This window comes from Lipotes vexillifer, unplaced genomic scaffold (assembly GCF_000442215.2).
Source record: "Lipotes vexillifer unplaced genomic scaffold, Lipotes_vexillifer_v1.1 scaffold778, whole genome shotgun sequence".
Taxonomy (NCBI): Eukaryota; Metazoa; Chordata; class Mammalia; order Artiodactyla; family Lipotidae; genus Lipotes; species Lipotes vexillifer.
In genome coordinates this window covers 3,292,007-3,311,063 of record NW_006774127.1, presented here as the reverse complement: position 1 = coordinate 3,311,063, position 19,057 = coordinate 3,292,007, and the positions used below count along the sequence as shown (strand labels likewise).

At 42.2% G+C, this 19,057-nt stretch overlaps 1 pseudogene; it reads right to left on the bottom strand.

The window, feature by feature from the left end:
* Positions 1-17,480: 17,480 nt before the first annotated feature.
* On the bottom strand, positions 17,481-18,068 carry LOC103074188 (60S ribosomal protein L22-like 1; annotated as a pseudogene).
* Between the last annotated feature and the right edge of the window lie 989 nt (positions 18,069-19,057).

The following is a 19,057-nucleotide window of genomic DNA, read 5'->3' as shown; positions in this document are numbered from 1 at the left end:
TAAAAACTTAAAAAATTTATTTTGAAAGGAGAAATAACAAAGTTTCTGGGATCTTGAGAGATAGAGCTCAATGAAGTGGCTGGTGGCCCCAGGCTTCCTTTCTTACTTGGTTATGAGAAGACCTTTGGGCCCTCTCTGTCTCTGTCTCTGTCTGTCTCTGCTCTGCCTCTGCCTCTGTCTATGCCTCTTTCTCTTATTCGTTTTTTTTTTAAATTAATTTATTTATTTTTGGCTGCGTTGGGTCTCCGTTGCTGGGCGCGGGCTTTCACTAGTTGTGGTGAGCGGGGGCTACTCTCCATCGCGGTGCGCGGGCTTCTCATTGCAGTGGCTTCTCTTGCTGCGGAGCACGGGCTCTAGGCGCGCAGGCTTCAGTAGTTGTGGCACGCGGGCTTCAGTAGTTGTGGCTCGCGGGCTCTAGAGCACAGGCTCAGTAGTTGTGGTACACGGGCTTAGTTGCTCCGCGGCATGTGGGATCTTTCTGGACCAGGGCTTGAACCCGTGTCCCCTGCATTGGCAGGTGGATTCTTAACCACTGTGCCACCAAGGAAGCCCTTATTCTCTTAGTTGGATTGCCTCCAAACCCTGGCCACCCTCTGATTCCCCAGCCACAGACCTTAACCCTCTATCATGGACTGGATTGTGTGCCCCCCAAATTCAATATGTTGAAGCTGTGACCCCCATGTGATATTTGGAGGTGGGTCCTTTGGGAGACAATTAGGTTTAGATGAGGTCCTGAGGGTACAGCCCCCATGATAGGATTAATGTCTTTATAAACAGAGGAAGAAACTGGAATTCCTCTCTCTCTCTCTCTCTCAATCTCTCTCTCTCTTTCTCTGACATGGGAGGACACAGCAAGAGGGTGGCCGTCTGTAAGTCAGGAAGAGGGCCCTCACCAAGAACCGAATCTCCTGACACCTTGATCTTGGACTTCCAGCCTCCAGAACCATGAGAAGTAAATGTCTGTTGTTTAAACCTCCCAGTCTATGGTCTTGTGTTGTAGCAGCCTGAGACGAGGTGGACACCCTTGGATCCAATGGGCATATCACCTGTAGGGATGTCTGCAGACCTGGGGCCCCATTTCTGAGCCCTCTGCTTGTCGAGGAAAGGGTGCCTTGAAGGATTGTTTTGTGCTTCCTAGAGGGTGTGCCACAAAAGGGCCAAGACTGTCACCTCCCGCCTTGTTGCTCCAGAGGCCCACAGGGAGGATCCCTACTTTCCCCACCCCCAAGCCCCTGGCAACCACTTCCACTTTCTATTTCTATGAGTTTGACTTTTTTTTTTTTTTTTACATTTCACACATAAGTGATATCATGCCGTATTTGTCTTTCTCTGGCTTATTTCACTTAACATAGTGCCCTCAAGGTCCATCTATGTTTTCACAAATGACAGGATTTCCTTCTTTCTCATGGCTGGATAATATTCCATTGTATATACACCACATCTTCTTTATCCATTCATCTGTTGATGGACACTTAGGTTGTTTCCATATCTTGGCTATTGTGAATAATGCTGCGATGAACATGGGAGTGAAGATATCTTTTTTAAATTATCCTGTTTAAACATCCTTTGGATATATACCCAGAAATGGGATTGCTGGATTGTATGGTAGTTCTATTTTTAATTCTTTTGAGGAATCTCCAAACTGTTTTTCATAGTGGCTGCACCAATTTACATTTCTACCCACAGTGTCCAAAAGTTCCCTTTTCTCCACATCCTCGCCAATGCTTGTTATCTCTTGCCTTTTTGATAATTGCTCTCCTAACAGATGTGAGGTGATATCTCATTGTGGTTTTGATTTGCATTTCCCTGATGATGAGTGATGCTGAGCCCCTTTTATGTACTTGTGGGTCATTTGTATGTCTTCCTTGGAAAAATGTATGTGCAGTTTTTGTGCCCAGTTTTCTTTTTTCTTTTTTTTGAATTTTAAAAATATTTATTTATTTATTTTTGGCTACGTAGGGTCTTAGTTGCCCGCGATCTTCATTGCAGCACACAGCCTCTCTAGCTGTGGCTCGAGTGCTCAGAAGTTGTGGCATGCGGGCTTAGTTGCTCCGAGGCACATGGGATCTCAGTTCTCCGTCTAGGGATCAAACCCACGTTCCCGGCATTGGAAGGCGGATTCTTAACCACTGGACCACCAGGGAAGCCCCTTGTCCCCAGTTTTATTTTTTTAACATCTTTATTGGAGTATAATTGCTTTACAAATGGTGTGTTAGTTTCTGCTTTATAACAAAGTGAATCAGTTATACATATACATATGTTCCCATATCTCTTCCCTCTTGCGTCTCCCTCCCTCCCACCCTCCCTATCCCACCCCTCTAGGTGGTCACAAAGCACCGAGCTGATCTCCCTGTGCTATGCGGCTGCTTCCCACTATCTATCTATTTTACGTTTGGTAGTGCCCAGTTTTAAATCAGATTTTTTTTTTTTTTTTACTCTATTGAGTTGTGTGAGTTCTTTACATCTTTTGGATATTAACCTCTTATCAGATGGCTGATTGCAAATATTTTCTCCCATTTTGGAGATTGCCTTTTCATTTTGTGGATGCTTTCCCTTGCTGTGCAGAAGCGTTTGAGTTAGATGTGGCCCATTTGTTTATTTTTGCTTTTGTTGCTGTTGTCTTTAGGGACCTGCACCAGCCTTTGATCTTTGCACCAGATCAAACTAAGCCAGGAGCTGGTCAATCCTCCCGCCTCACTTCTGAAGAATCTGTTGGCTCTGGTTCTTCCACGGGTCTCATCTAGGTTTTGTTATTTGTTTAGAGGTTATTTTTAGCCAGTTGGACCAGTTTTTAAGGTAAATCGTTTGGATACTTACGCAGTATTATTATTTTTAACTGATCATGACTATTTTCAACCTGGTTTAAGTTCAAAGGCAGAAATTTTTCCTTTTTAAGGCGCTGTTTCTCAGGCAATTAGAAAGAGTAATCCAAAAGATTAGCAAAAATAGCTGCTTGTTAAATAGCTTAAATCTGGGAAAGACAGGTGCTGCTTCTGTTCAATGAAGCTCTCTGGGGTGAAAAGGAAAGAAGAAAAACTGAGAATTTCTATGGACATCTATGAACAGTGAATTCTTTTCTAGAAGCAAGATTTCTTTTTTTTTTTTAAACTAGAAAGTTTACCTTCATCAATGATTAACAGCATATACCTGACCCAGAAAGGCATCCCCCGAAATGTAAGTTAGAGTCCACTAACCTCTTTTGGGTCAACCCTGTACACCTGCTGGCTTAGCTCAGTGGGTCTGATCCATTTCTGTGTCTTTGGGAATCACTTGGTCTTGGGGCTCTCCCCATTGTTTTAGGGGTGCAGGTGTCAGCCTCCTTCAACTCTGGTGGCAACCCCCAGAGTCAGGCTTTGTCTTCAAAGGTTGCAGGTAAACAGTATTTTCCTTTAGGAAAGGTTCCTTTTTTAACTTTAAACACAAACACACCCTTGAAAAAAATTTATGCTAAGTGAAATAAGCCAAACTCAAAGTTACGCCTATTGTATGATTCCGTTTAGATTGTGGTACCTACTGTAGTCAAATTCATAGAGATGGAATATAGAAGGGTGGGTGCCAGGGGCTGGGGATGGGGGATGGACAGAGTTTCCGTTTGGGAAGATGACAAAGTTCTGGAGATGGTTGGTGGTGATGGTTGCACGACAATGTGAACGTACTTAATGCCACTGAAGTGCGCACTTAAAAATGGTTAAAATGGTAAATTTTATGTTTTGGATATTTTGTCACAATAAAAGAAAAGTTCACACGAACACACATGCAAACACACACACACAGACACACACACACACACACACAGTGCGTTAGCCAGTATGAAGCTCTCTGTTCAGGGGCCTCTGCAGGAAGACTGCGGGGGTTGCTGGCATTCAGACCAGGATCTAGATCCTGCCTCCACCGCTTACTTACTCCTGGGTGACCCTGGCAAGGCACATAACCTCTGTCCCTCAGCTGTCTTCATTACGGTGTTGGTAATGTTCCTGTCCTTAGGCCATTGTGGAGGACCTTGGGTGCTAAAGCATGCAAAGTACTTTGTCTGAACTTGGCACATGCTAGACACCCAACCAGCAGCAGAGACAATTGGGAGTAGAGTCACCGTCTACCTGAGAGCTTAAATTCCTTTAAATACTAGGAAATCAGAGTTTCACTAGCTAGCTCTAATAGTGTTAAGACTTCTTTTTCAAACTTTCTACTAGCAAACCGGTTAAAATTAGATCAAAAACTAATTTTCAGTCTCATAGTTGCTAATCCCACATGCAGATATGTCCTCAATACTATGTGTGTACATTGGGGTCACCAGGAAGCATTGTTCTACTGCCAAACTTCATATCTGGTTACTATTGGCATGATTGTTGGCGGTTAAAGAGAAAATACCATGAGGGGAAGGTTCGCGATGAATAGTCAGGGATGAGAATCAGAAGTATGTGAAATAAGTAAATTCTGTTAGAAATATTCAAAAGGTAAAAATAAAAAGGTTATGTACTCAGTCAGCCAACAATGTCTGGGTGCTTACTAGCCTAAGTGTGTGGGTTTTCATGGCGGGCTGCCTGGGCAGGTGGCCCAGCCTCAACCCTTCCCAGCCATGGCCAACTTCAGTGTTGGAGATCACAGACAACTCTTAAATGGTCTTTTTTTCTTTTTTTCGGCTGTGTTGGGTCTTCGTTGCAGTGAGTGGGCTTCTCACTGCAGTGGCTTCTCTTGTTGCGGAGCACGGGCTCTAGGCGCGCAGGCTTCAGTAGTTGCGGCACGTGGGCTCAGTAGTTGTGGCTCACGGGCTCTAGAGCACAGGCTAAGTAGTTGTGGCTCACGGGCTTAGTTGTTCCGCAGCATGTGGGATCTTCCCAGACCAGGGCTTGAACCCGTGTCCCCTACATTGGCAGACGGATTCTTAACCACTGTGCCACCAGGGAAATCCCTCGTAAATGGTCTTGAAGAAAGTCTGCTGAACTTATTTGGACAGTAACTTTGAGGCCTGCTGGGAGACCCCAAAACTACTTTATCTTTTGGCCGCACCATGCAACATGCGGGATCTTGGTTCCCCATGCAGGGATCGAGCCCGTGCCCCCTGCAGTGGAAGCGTGGAGTCTTAACCACTGGACTGCCGGGGAAGTCCCACATAAAAACTGCTTTAGGGACTTCCCTGGGCCAGTGGTTAAGACTCTGCTTCCAATGCAGGGGACGCAGGTTTGATCCCCGGCTGGGGAACTAAGATACCACATGCCACATGGTGCGGCCAAAAACATTAAAAAAAAAAAACCCAAAACTACTTTAAACAGCATTTGTGTTTTTGGCCAAGTTTTTAGTGTCCCTGCTTTCTGCTTGCTAGAGTTTGGGCTCCTCAGCTTTCTTTTTTCTTTTTTAATAAACTTATTTATTTATTTATTTATTTATTTTCGGCTGTGTTGGGTCTTTGTTGCTGCGCGCAGGCTTTCTCTAGTTGCGGCGAGCAGGGGCTACTCTTCATTGTGGTGCGTGGGCTTCTCACTGTGGTGGCTTCTCTTGTTGCGGAGCATGGGCTCTAGGCTCACAGGCTCAGTAGTTGTGGCTCGCGGGCTCTAGAGAGCAGGTTCAGTAGCTGTGGTGCATGGGCTTAGTTGCTCCACGGCATGTGAGATCTTCCTGGACCAGGGATGGAACCCGTGTACCCTGCATTGGCAGGCAGATTCTTAATCACTGTGCCACCAGGGAAGCCCTCCTCAGCTTTCTTGATTTGACCAGCCACCTTACCTAACAGCACTCAACATCTAATAAATTATCAGTTTGGTCAGTCTCTCAATATTTCTGTTTTGCATTTCAAATAAAACTAGGAGAAGTTGGAAGAAATTCATTTAAACTGAGCTTTAATGTCTTATAGAATTATTTAGGGCTAAAGGCATGTGTTTAATTTTGGTTTGGGAGGATTGAGGCATCAGCTTATGCCTTCCTTAAACAAATTTTTTTCCCCTGTCTACAAAGCATCTTTTCAGTTGATCGTGATACTCAGATTACTTTGCTTACCAAATTATTTTCCTTACATTGTTGTTAAAACATTTTTTTAATCAAGGTAAAATTTCTGTAACATAAATTAACTTGTTTAAGGTAAACAATTCAGTGGCATTTAGAACATCCACGATGTTGTGAGAATGCCACCTCTGTCTAGTTCCAGAACATTTTCATGATCCCAAAAGGAAATTTGTACCCATTAAACTGTTACTCCCCATTCCCCCCACCCTACTGGCAGCCACCAATCTGCATTCTTTTTCTGTGGATTTACTTATGCTGAATAGTTCACATAAATGGAATCATATTATACGTGACTTTTGTGATTGGCTTCTTTCACTTAGCATAATGTTTGAATGTTTTATCCATATTCTAGCACTTTATCAGTTCTTCATTCTTTTTTTTAGAGAAATGTTCCTTTTATTTATTTATAATATCTATTTATTTATTTATTTGTCTGTGTCGGGTCTTAGTTGTGGCACGCAGTATCTTCATTGCGGCACGCAGGCTTCTCTCTAGTTGCAGTGTGTGGGCTCCAGAGCATGCTGGCTCAGTAGTTCTGGTGCGGGCTTAGTTCCCCCGTGGCATGTGGGATCTTAGTTCCCCCAGCAGGGAACAACTTGTGTCCCCTGCATTAGGCGGCTGATTCTTAACCACTGGACCACCAGGGAAGTCCCAGTACTGCATTCTTTTTTATGGTTGAATAATATTCTGTTGCATGGACATAACCAAAATTTGTTTTCCTATTCATTAGTTGATGCACATCTGGGCTGTTTTCAGCCAGCCTGATGGACCATACTGGCCCTTGCGACCATGCTAGAATGGCGGATTATCAGCCCAACTGCCCCCTCCCCCCGACCTTGCGTCATTTTCCTCTTTACATGCCAGAACAGTGGATATATATGAAATTCAATAAATGAAATTGAATTTCAGTGACATTCCTAGATCTGGAGTTTGTAAATTATTACCCTTTGGAGACTTTTATTCTCCTAGGATCCATTTTTGTATTTGACATTTGGAAGACTTTGTTTTCTTTTTAATGTCAGAAAATTATATAAGGTCACTGTCACTTTAGTCAACTCTCTAGTGTTTTCTTCTAAACCATGCAAAATATGTGTTTTATTTGGAGCTCTAACTTCAGTTTCATAAACTGTACCAGTGATTCTTGAGCTTGGCTGATCCTAAGAACCACTGAAGATGCTTAATACAAGGGCAGACGGCCAGATCCTATCTCCAGATAACCCAATTTAGAAGGGTTGGATGGGCCCCAGAATCTGCATCTTTTTATGCATACCAGGTGGTTTATAGATTATATTTGTGAAACTGTGGCAGATAAAGATGTCCTGAGTTATCCAATAAAAATCTATCAGATTGGATGATGGAACATTTTTTGACATACAAGCTGAAAGATATGTTTAAAATAATTCATTAATGTCCCAAAGAATCCATCCCCGTAAGATATATGTTAAGTGCAAATGGAAGAAATATTTTAAAATTTTTGAAGAAAGTGGGTAATCCAGAGGAACTTTATATCTGTCCCCATATGAGTTTTTTAACTTTGGAAAAATAATAATTCTAAATTCATGGGAAGTTACCAAAATGTCCAGGGAGGTGCCCTATACCCTTCATCCAGTTTTACCCAGTGGTAACATCTTGCATGACTGTAGTAATATAATATGTTATTATACAGATAGTAACATATATGTAGATAATGTAACATATAATAACTAGGAAATTGACATTGATAAAATCTACAGAACTGATTCAGATTTCACCAGTTTTACTCATTTGTGTGTGTGTGTGTGTGCCTGTATGCAATTTTATCACACACGTAGATTTATGTAAACACCATCACAATTAAGAGGCAGGATGGTTCTATCACACAAGGGTCCCCTTGTGATATCTCTTTCTAGCCACACTTGCTTTTCTTCCTGCACCCCATGGTTAGGCAACCACTAGTTCTAATCTGCTTTCTGTCTCTATGATGGAATCATACAGTATGTAACTTTTTGATATTGGCTTTTTTAACTCAGCATAATTCCCTGGAGACTCATCCAAGTTGTTGCATTGTATTAATCATTTACTTCTTTATTGATGCATAATACTCCATGGTATAGATAACTCACAGTTTGTGAAACCATTTACCTGCTCTAGGACAATTTTATTGTTTCCACTTTGAGTTACTACAAATAGAGCTGCTATGAACATTCATGCACAGGTTTTGTGTGAACATAGATTTCCATTTTGCTGGGATAAATGCCATATGGTCAGTACATATTTAGTTTTTTAAGAAACCACCAGACTGTTTCCCAGAGAGGCTGTATCATTTTATATTCCTACCAGCAATGGATGTGTGATCTGGTTTCTCCACATCATCACCAGCATTTGGTATTGTCACTATTTTTAATTTTAGCCATTCTGACAAATGCATAGTGATATCTCATTGTGGTCTTAATTTGCATTTTCCTAACGGCTAATGAAGTTGAACATCTTTTCATGTGCTTGTTCGCTATCTCTATATTCGTTTCAGTGAAATATCTATGCATGTCTTTTGCCCATTTTTAAATCAGATTTCTTTTTCTTTTTGTTTCTTTGGCCGAGCCGTGCGGCTTGTGGGATCTTAGTTCCCCCACCAGGGATTGACCCCAGGCCAACGCAGTGAAAGGGCTGGGTCCTAACCACTGGACTGCCAGGGAATTACCCTAGATTTCTTGTTTATTTTTATTGTATAGAGTTTTTTACTGTTGGATTTTGAGAGACATTTACGTATTCTAGATATTCCACTGAAAACATTCTTATCATCTTTTCTGACTACAGAGGTAATGCATGCTCATTATTTTAAAATTCCAGCACTTCTGAAATATATAACATAGAATGTGAAAGTTTTCTGTTATTCTAGCACATATGTAACCATATTAACTGATATCAGAGGATTTTTTTGCTTTTGCATGTACTATAAACCTATTCGCATAAATAGTTTTTTTTTAAAACCAAAATGAGATGAATGCAAACTGCTATAAAACTGCTTTTTTTTCCCCCTCCATTTCATAATGTATCCTGGACATCTTTTCACATGGTTGGTAGAGACCTACCTCATACCTTTTAACATCTGCATAGTAATTCAGTAGTACATGTGAGACTTCAGAACTACGATGAAAGCATTCACTTGAAAGCCAGGAAAGTTCCCATTGTATTTTGTTTCATTTATGTTGGGGAGTTATCATCCTGAAGCATACGGTTGTTTAGTACCTTAGAAGCCAAGACAACTCCCAGGTTTCCCTGAGCTCATGCTTGAAACTGAGATATTAGTCATATGGACCAATGGCCTGTTAAGTTTTTATCAAGTTTTCTTAAGAGCCTGTGACCCTCCTTGCCCCCAGTTTTTTTCTCTAGGAGCCTCTGATTCTGGCGTGGACTAAGCAGCAGGAAAAACCATGACATCCCTGGGTGAGAAGCTAAAACCAGCCCTGGGAACAGAGCTTTGGGATCTTTTCTTTGTTGCTTTGTGGAAATTGATCTGATGTTTTGCACAAAAGCTTCTTCCTCTCCTTCTGATGTAGATTAAAAGTCAAGCCCTAACAGTGCCTCCCAGGTCCTGTGTCATCTGTGCCCTGTTCTTTCCTGACCTCCTCTCCTGCCTCATGTGTCACTGATTCCAGCTGCAGCAGCCTCTGTGTCTGTCCCCAAAAGCCTTGTTCTTTGACCTGCTTCCCACCCCCTCATCCCATTCAAGTCTTGCTCCTTAAAAAAAAAAAAATTAGGTACTTTAATTAAGTATAGTATGTTTATCAAGGCAGGTCAGTGGTATGATTTCCCAGTTTATACTTATTTTCAACAGAAAGGTTTGGGGAAATGTTTCAACAGTGTAAGACATAGCTCTTGAATATCCAGAATCTTCACCACCCTTTATTCTGGCTAACAGAAAGATATAAATAAAGTGATCTCTCTCTTTTTTTAAAAAAATTAATTAATTTATTTATTTTTGGCTGTGTTGGGTCTTCGTTGCTGCGCACAGGCTTTTCTCTAGTTGCAGTGAGCGGGGGCTACTCTTCTTTGCGGTGCACTGGCTTCTCATTGTGGTGGCTTCTCTTGTTGCAGAGCATGGGCTCTAGGCGCTTGGGCTTCAGTAGTTGCAGCACGTGGGCTCAGTAGTTGCGCAGCATGGGCTGTAGAGCTCACAGCCTTCAGTAGTTGTGGCGCACGGACTTAGTTGCTCTGCAACATGTGGGATCTTCCCGGTCCAGGGCTGGAACCTGTGTCCCCTGCGTTGGCAGGTGGATTCTTAACCACTGCACCACCAGGGAAGTCCTATGTTCTCTTTTTTAAAACTTTTTTTAAATTTTTAGTTTTAGTTTTTTTGGTCACGCCGCCACATGGCTTGTGGGATCTTATTTCCCCCGACCAGGGATGGAACCTGCAGCCCCGGCAGTGAGAGCACTGAGTCGTAACCACTGGACAGCCAGGGAATTCCCTTAAGTGATCTTCTTTGCACAAATATCCTCCCCTCAATAATTTGTAATGCCATTCTATGTCTCAAGAGCAGCTAAAAATCCTATCAATTGAATATGAATAGAAGTATGAACAAGACTCTGACTGCCCTCCTTAAAATGGTAATCTCGTTCACAAATTTCCTTTCGCCACAGCCCGTATTATTAGAATGTTTTTAATTGTGGTAAAGCACACTTAACACAAAATTTACCATTTTAACCAGTTTTAGGCATCCAATTCAGCGGCATTAAGTGCACTTACATTGTTGTGCAGCCATCATCACCGTCCATTTCCAGAACTCATTTCATCTTCCCAAACTGAGACTCTGTCCCCATTACACACTAACTCCCCTCCCCCTTCCCCAGCCCCGGGCCCCACCCTCTACTTTCTGTCTCTATGGATCTGGCTCCTCCAGGGACCTTATAGAAGTGGGATCACACAGTATTTGTCCTTTCGTGTCTGGTTTATTTCACTTAGCGTAATGTCCTCAAGGTTCGTCCACGTTGTAGCAGGTGTCAGAATTTCCTTCCTTTCTAAGGCTGAGGAGTGTTCTGTCGGATGGATGGACGCATTGTGTTTATCCATTCATCCATCCATGGATACTTGGGTTGCTACCATTTTTCAGCTGTTGTGAATAATGCCTTGTCTTTTCATATAGTGTAAAGTTATGTTCCATGAGTGCAGGGGTTGTTGTGTGTTTTGATCATCGATGTATTTCATATGCTTAAAACAGAATCTGGTACACAGTAGGTGCTCAACAAATATTCACCGAATGAATGAATGAATGAATGTGCTCCTTGTTGCTGTTTTTGGGGGTCTGTGTTCAATGGGATCTCCAGTCATCATACTTTAGAGGTTCTAGATCCATTTGGCCAGCGCTTACCAGGTCCCTGCCCCTGCTCATTGGTTTGTTCATTCATTCATTCATACTTATTCTGCTTCTACTATGTGCTGGCCGCTGGGCCAGGCATGGGACACATAGTGAGCAAAACCAGGCCTAGCGACTGATTTCCTGGGCTCTAACTGGGGACGCACAGACATTGGTCAGACAATCACACAGGCTACTTCTTTTAAAGAGAGCCGTGGAAAGGCATTTCTCCTCCACTCCCTTTTCACTGGATCCAAGTGGCCCACTTTTTTTTTTTTTTACTGTTGAGTTTTGAAAATTATATATTCTCAATACGAGTCCTCTGTTGGTTATGTGATTTGCGAATAATTTTTCCCAGTCTGTGAGATGTCTCCTCATAGCCTTATCAGGGTCTTTTGCAGAGCAAATCTTTTTAGTTTTAACGAGGTTCAATTTATCCATTTTTCTCTTTATGGATATGGGATGATTTTATTTTTTATTGTCATAAAACATGACACCAAATTTACTATTAGCAGCCATTTAGTACATTCAGGATGTTGCGCAACCATCGCTACTGTCTAGTTCCAGACATTTTCATCACTCCGGGAGGAAACCCCAGGCTCATTCCCTCCTCCGCACAGCCCCAGTTTTCTATCTCTATGGGTTTGCCAACTCTGGACATTTCACAGATAAACGGAATCATATAACATGTGGCCTTTTGTGCCTGGCTTCTTTCACTTAGCACGGTATTTTCAGATGATAGATTTTTGGGGATCAGACTCGTGACTCTACAATGACAGTCTGCGTTCCTGTTGGGTCCTCCATCAGCCTAACTTCCATGGTCTCAGTGCTTCCGGCCCCGGCCTCTCGTCTGACCCAACCGCCAATCCCTGCCCAGCGCCCCGTTCTCCGGTCCTCTCCAGGGAACAGCCTGGTGTTTTCTGGACCTCGGTGCTCAGCGGCTTCCTCTCCCTCCACCTCCACACCCTCTTCCCAGCTGATAGCTCCCATTCTGACTCTCTGGGCACTTGCGGTCCAGACATTTGGCTCTGTCCTGGGCATCTCTGCAGGGTTCCAGCACTGGCCTCACCTCGGTGCCACAACAAAAGCCTGTTCCTTCTCCTGTTCTCCCTTCATTGTCCATTGTGAGGGTCCTGACTTCTACTTTTCCTGTCCTCAGACCCCCATAATCACTTACAACCAGAGAATGGATAAGGAAAGGGACTTCGGAGTCAGACCCCCTGCTTCTGGGTCTTCATTCATTGGCCTAATACCCTTGAACGAGTCACTCAACCTCACTAAGCCTGTGAAATGAGTTGATAACACCTGTCTCGTGGTCACTGTGGGGATTACATGGGCTGGCACTTGGTCATTGCAGAGAGAATGGTTGATGATTGTGGCAGATTGTATTTCACAAAGACGGCCACAACAAGAACTCCTGTCCCACATGCCCTTCTAGAACCTTGTCACCCCTTCAAGAGATGGAGTGCAAATCACCCCCACTCCTTGAGTCTAGGCAAATTTATGACTCACTTGTAACTAATGTGACCTATGACACTAAATGACTTCCAAGGCTATGCAGCTCTTGCCTTGTTCGCTGGAACACTTGTGTTTGGAGCACTGAGTTGACATCATGTCAGAGACCTTACATGAGGCCACCGTACTGTGAGGAAGTGCAGACCACACATAGGTGTTCTGGCTGTCAGCCCCAGCTGAGGTCGTGGCTGAAAACGGGCGTCAGTTGCCAAACAGTGAGTAAAGGTGCCTCCAGATGATTCCAGCCCCCGCAGCCATCCAGTTGCCCCCCATGCCTCCCAGCCTTTGAATCGTCCCAGCTGAAGCCTCAGACATCAAGGAGGAGGGACAAGCCATCCTTGCTGTGCCCAGTGTTAATTCCACACCCACAAAATCCATCAACATAACAGAAGGGTTGTTTTATGCCTCTAGGTTTGGGGCTGACTTGTTACACAGCAGTAGTAACTAGAACAAGGATAAAGATGCTGTCTTGCCAATTCTATCTCTTTTTATGTCTGAATCTGGCCACTTCTCCCTGTCCATCTCCACCTTCTACCATCAGAGCTTGGACCCTTGTCTTGTCTTTGACCTGCATCGAATTCCAAACTTGTCTTTTTGCCTCCTGTCTTGACCCTCTAAACCTCCCTCTCCCACACACATCTTTCTAAAATGCAAATATGTCCCAATTACCTTCCCCAAGTAATGACTCCCAGGCATCTCTCATAAAAGTCTGGAGCGATTAATCACAACATTGAAAGATTCAGAGTGTAGTATACCTCACTATAAAGAGGTACTTTACCTTTATCCCAGCCCACTCTGATCCTGCCTGGAAAAAAAAAGATAAGGAACATAATGGTGCTCAGAGCATTTGATATTTTTGGAAACAGAAAGTAAGTTCTTTACTTGGGAAACATGTAAGTACTCTGAGTTTACCCATCCTTGAAAAATTACCTTAAAACCCTTCAGGCCCTGAGAATTCCAGATAGACAGGTAAAAAATGATATACTCTTGAGTTAGTTATTTAACTGCACGTGGAAAAATTAAATATAATTTAGTCTTATGTGCTTTTCAACCACACAACGTTTCTTAGGTGGGTCAACAATGAAAACAAGGATCTGGCCAGGGATGCTGGGTGCAGGAGGCCCAGGTGAGCAGACCCAGGCATTCAGGGTCCTTACCGATAAAAAAAAAATCTGCCCCATGGGACTCGACAATCCAACATCTCCCCCAAATTCACCTTTTAAGTGTCAGCAAACAGAACAGATAAAACTTTGAACTTAAAATGGGATGCTTGCTTTTTGGCAAATACATTTTAAAGGCTGTTGCTCTTCAGAGGTTGTTTTTTAACTGACCCTTTGGAATATGAGGCTGCACTAGGTATACCTTCTCAACTCATAGCTGTTTCAGAAATTCAAATTGGGAGGACTTCATTCCTGGTTACTTACATGGTATGTGGTCAAGATCATTTGGGAAATGTAGTAAAATTTCATAGTTAACTGAGCAAATGAAAAAACCCTTTCCAGAGGGGGAAAATGGAAATAACTTCTAAAAATGCCCTTTGTCTTTTAACCATGAAGTTTTGCCTTGACTATGGCTGCTTGCCACTGTCATTTTTAGAGCTAAGGTCTCTCGTATAAAGCCTAAAATTCTTCTGTTGAAAGGCACTTCCTTCTGCTATTTTATCACCTTCCTGGTTTTGTCTAATCTCACCCAGATTACGGTCGTATTTCTTGGCTTTTTTAAAATGTGCACATTAAAATTTCAAACACAGAGTCTTTGTTCTGCAGTCTTGACTTTTCGTGCACCCTTAGACGTATTTTGGGTCTCTTACAAAGAAGAATGTTTTGCTTTGAATAATCTTATGTCTTTAAACCTACTTTGTCATGTCCAACTTCTAAAATTTTCATGCATTCTGATGAGGTATTCTATTTAGAGAGTATTTTGTTTTAATTAAGCCCATCTTAAGAGACATTTGGTTTTTGCCAAGAATGTGCTTTCTCCCTTACAAATCAGTTATATTTATAACATTCATAAACTAAGTCATAGCAAAGGCAAAGTTTTAGCTGCACTGTGACTGTGTCTTCTAAGTTCATGGGGAATTAAAGAGAATAAGATGGGTTAAGACAAAACATGATGGCAAATCGAGACACTGTAAACACACACGGACTTTATCTTCCATAATTTTTTCTTCTGAAATGCTGGGCTTTAAAACTGTTTTATAGAACAATTTCTCATCTCTGAAAAGAATGCGGAGGGTAGGTTGTTATGTTTGTGAGCAAATTGTGGGGAAAAAGCTACACTAGAAACTCTTAATTCTTCCTTTGTTCAATTAGGCTGCATTTAAAAATTCAAGTTTATTTTTTCCTGAATATTACAATATACATCCACATAATAGAATATATAGAAAATACAGAAAAATAGAGACATGAAAATTAAAGTCATCTGTCTCTCTCCTTTTTTTTTAGATATTATTTTTTAAAAACATTTATTTATTTATTTGGTTGCACCAGGTCTTAGTTGCGGCAGGCGGGCTCCTTAGTTGTGGCAATGCGAACTCTTAGTTGCAGCATGTGGGATCTAGTTCCCTGACCAGGGATCAATCCCAGGCCCCCTGCATTGGGAGCATGGAGTCTTAGCCACTGTGCCACCAGGGAAGACCCTAAAGTCATCTAACTCTTATCAAGAGGCAACCAATATTACTATTTTGTTCTATTTTGTTGGTAATATTTCGTATATAAATTTTTTTCTTATGTGGTTAGGATCATATCATATATGTATGTTTTTTATCCTGCTTTTTTTATTGTGGTAAAAAATGCACATAACAAAATCTACCATTTTTTTTAACATCTTTATTGGAGTATAATTGCTTTATAGTGTTGTGTTGGTTTCTGCTGTATAACAAAGTGAATCAGCTATATGCATACATATATCCCCATGTCCCCTCCCTCTTGCTTCTCCCTCCCACCCTCCTTATCCCACCCCTCTAGGTGGTCGCAAAGCACCAAGCTGATCTCCCCATGCTATGCACCTGCTTCCCACTAGCTATCTATTTTACATTTGGTAGTGTATATATGTCCATGCCACTCTCTCACTTTGTCCCAGCTTACCCTTCCCTCTCCCCGTGTCCTCGAGTCCATTCTCTATGTCTGCGTCTTTATTCCTGTCCTGCCCTTAGGTTCATCAGAACCAATTTTTTTTTTTAGACTCCATATATATGTGTTAGCATATGGTATTTGTTTTTCTCTTTCTGACTTACTTCATTCTGTATGACAGACTCTAGGTCCATCCACCTCACTACAAATAACTCAATTTCATTTCTTTTTATGGCTGAGTAATATTCCATTGTATATATGTGCCACATCTTCTTTATCCATTCACCTGTCGATGGACACTTAGGTTGCTTCCATGTCCTGGCTATTGTAAATAGTGAGGGAATGAACATTGTTTAACCATTTTAAAACGTACAGTTCAGTAGCGTTAAGTCCATTTACATTTTTGCACAACCATCACTATCATCCATCTTGAGAACTTTTTCATTTTCCCAAACTGCAACTTGGTACCCATTAAATAATAACTCACTATTCTCCCTTCCTTTCCGCCCCTGGCAACTACTATTCTACTTTCTGTCTCTATGAATCTGTCTCTATGTTATCCTGCTTTTTGGAACAATATTATATCATAAGTATTTTCCCATATTATTAGGATCATTTAATGGCTGCTTACTATTCCATTGTGTGGATTTGTGTAATGATTTACTGAACTGTAGCCCTACTGTTGGTCTTCTAGGCTTTTTCTACTTTTCCATTATAAATAATACTTTGATTAGCATTGGGGACATAAAACATTATCTGTTCTTCTGTGTTTTTTAGGATCGGGTCCTAGAAGGGGAAATCATGGGGTGAAAGCGTGTGAACGTTTTTTTTTTGTTTTTTGGGTTTTTTTTTGAGAATTTAAATATTTTACTATATAAAGTTACACCCAAAATTGTGCTTCATTTTTTCACTATATACTTTAACTCAAGGACGTTTGTAAAAGTAGTAAGCTTCAGAAATCCTGGAAGAAAGTCCATTAGCTATAGGCTATTTAAATACTGCTTACAGAAAGTATTAAAAAAAACAACAACAGAGGAGTACAAAAGAACTTATTTACAAAACAGAAGTAGAGTAACAGACGTAGAAAACAAACTTATGTTTTCCAGGGGATAAGGGTGGCGGAGTGGGGCCAGATAAACTGGGAGATTGGGACTGACATGTACATACTACTATACATAAAACAGGTTACTAATAAGAACCTGCTGTATAGCACAAGGAACTCTACTCAATGCTCTGTAATGGCCTATATGGGAAAAGAATCTTAAAAAAGAAAAGGAGTGCACGTGTATAACTGATTCACTTTGCTGTATACCCGAAACCAGCAAAACATTGTAAATCAACAATACTCCAATAAAATTTTTTTTTAAAAAGTATTAAAGGAAAGCCAGCACCATATAAACAGCATACATTTAAAGAGATGAATGCTTAACATACAGAGTAATGTTTTTTTTTTTCAGAGTAATGTTTTTTATTCACTGATAAACTAAAGGTCCATTTCAAGATGTTTCTCTTATATACTTCATGTGTTTTGTTAGCAAGCAAAGCCCTGAAAGGGACGACTTCATCTAGTCCTCAGACTCGGATCCATCTTCATCTTGACTCATCTGGAAGTAACAAGGTTCATAAGTCTCCTTGTCAGATGCAACCACACGAAGGCAATCATGAAGATTGTTCTTTTTAAGGTATTTCTCGGTAAGGTGTTTCAAATACCTTTTAGAGAACTGTTTCTCAGAAACAACTGTGATTTTGTTCTTGAAGCGTTCAGTGTGAACGACATTCCCAAGATTTCCAGTTTTTTCATTCACTTTAACCTTCTCCCGTAGAAACTGTTCAAAATTTCCAGAATCAAAAATTCCATCTTCAGGCTTCCCTGGTGGCACAGTGGTTGAGAGTCCTCCTGCCGATGCAGGGGACACGGGTTCGTGCCCCAGTCCGGGAAGATCCCACATGCCGCGGAGCGGCTGGGCCCGTGAGCCATGGCCGCTGAGCCTGCACGTCCGGAGCCTGTGCTCCGCAGCGGGAGAGGCCACAACAGTGAGAAGCCCGCGTACCGCAAAAAAAAAAAAAAAGATTCCATCTTCTACTGGATGAGTAAGGTCCAAATTAAACTTCCAGGTTTACTTCTTAGGCTTCTTGTCTTTCTTCACCGCCATCTTGCACGCCGGCAGCACGATCAGAGCGGGTGTGAACGTTTGAAAGCCTTTCTAAAATATAAATTTATTTATTTATTTATTTATTTTGGGCTGCATTGGGTCTTTGTTGCTGTGCGCGGGCTTTCCCTAGTTGCAGGGAGCGGGGGCTGCTCTTTGTTGCAGTGCGCGGGCTTCTCATTGCAGTGTCTTCTCTTGTTGCGGAGCACGGGCTCTAGGCGCATGGGCTTCAGTAGTTGTGGCAGTGGGCTCAGTAGTTGTGGCTCCTGGGCTCTAGAGCACAGGCTCAGTAGTTCTGGTGCACGGTCTTAGTTGCTCTGCGGCATGTGGGATCTTCCTGGACCAGGGCTTGAACCCATGTCCCCTTCACTAGCAGGCGGATTCTTAACCACCACGCCACTAGGGAAGCCCCTGAAAGGCTTTTAAAAGATATTGTCAATTTACTCTTCCTACAGGGTTTTACCCATTCACACGTGCCTTCCTCAGCACAGGTAAATCTCTCTCTCTCTTTTTTTCTTTTTTGCTAATTGGATTGCTGGTAAGATTCAATGTATTTATTTATATTTTAAATCATTTATCATCTCTTACAAATGGCCTGTTTGTATTCAGCTTAATAATTTAGGGTCGAAACTGCAGTGAAAGCTAAGCTTGCTGAGATGTAGCCACTCTTCTGAAAAATTCTGCGGGGACACTGACTTTTCGGGGTGTACTGCTGAGTTTCAGGGGTGCACGTCACCCGTCCTTCATGTCAGATTTCAAATCTCATGTAGGATTTTTTTTCTGCTTTCTAGCAAATTTCTGAGCTGCCCTCCAGTGCACCTTGGAGAGGTGGAAAGGGGCCTCCCAAAGGGGCTAGGTCGTGGGTCCTAAGCTGTGTGATGGTGGGCAACGAATCACCTCTCTGGGCCTCCCCGCTCACTCCGAGGGCTCGCCTAGCTCTCAAACCCACAGGAATAATAACACACGCTTAAGGCCTCCAGGGTTGGGCGAGC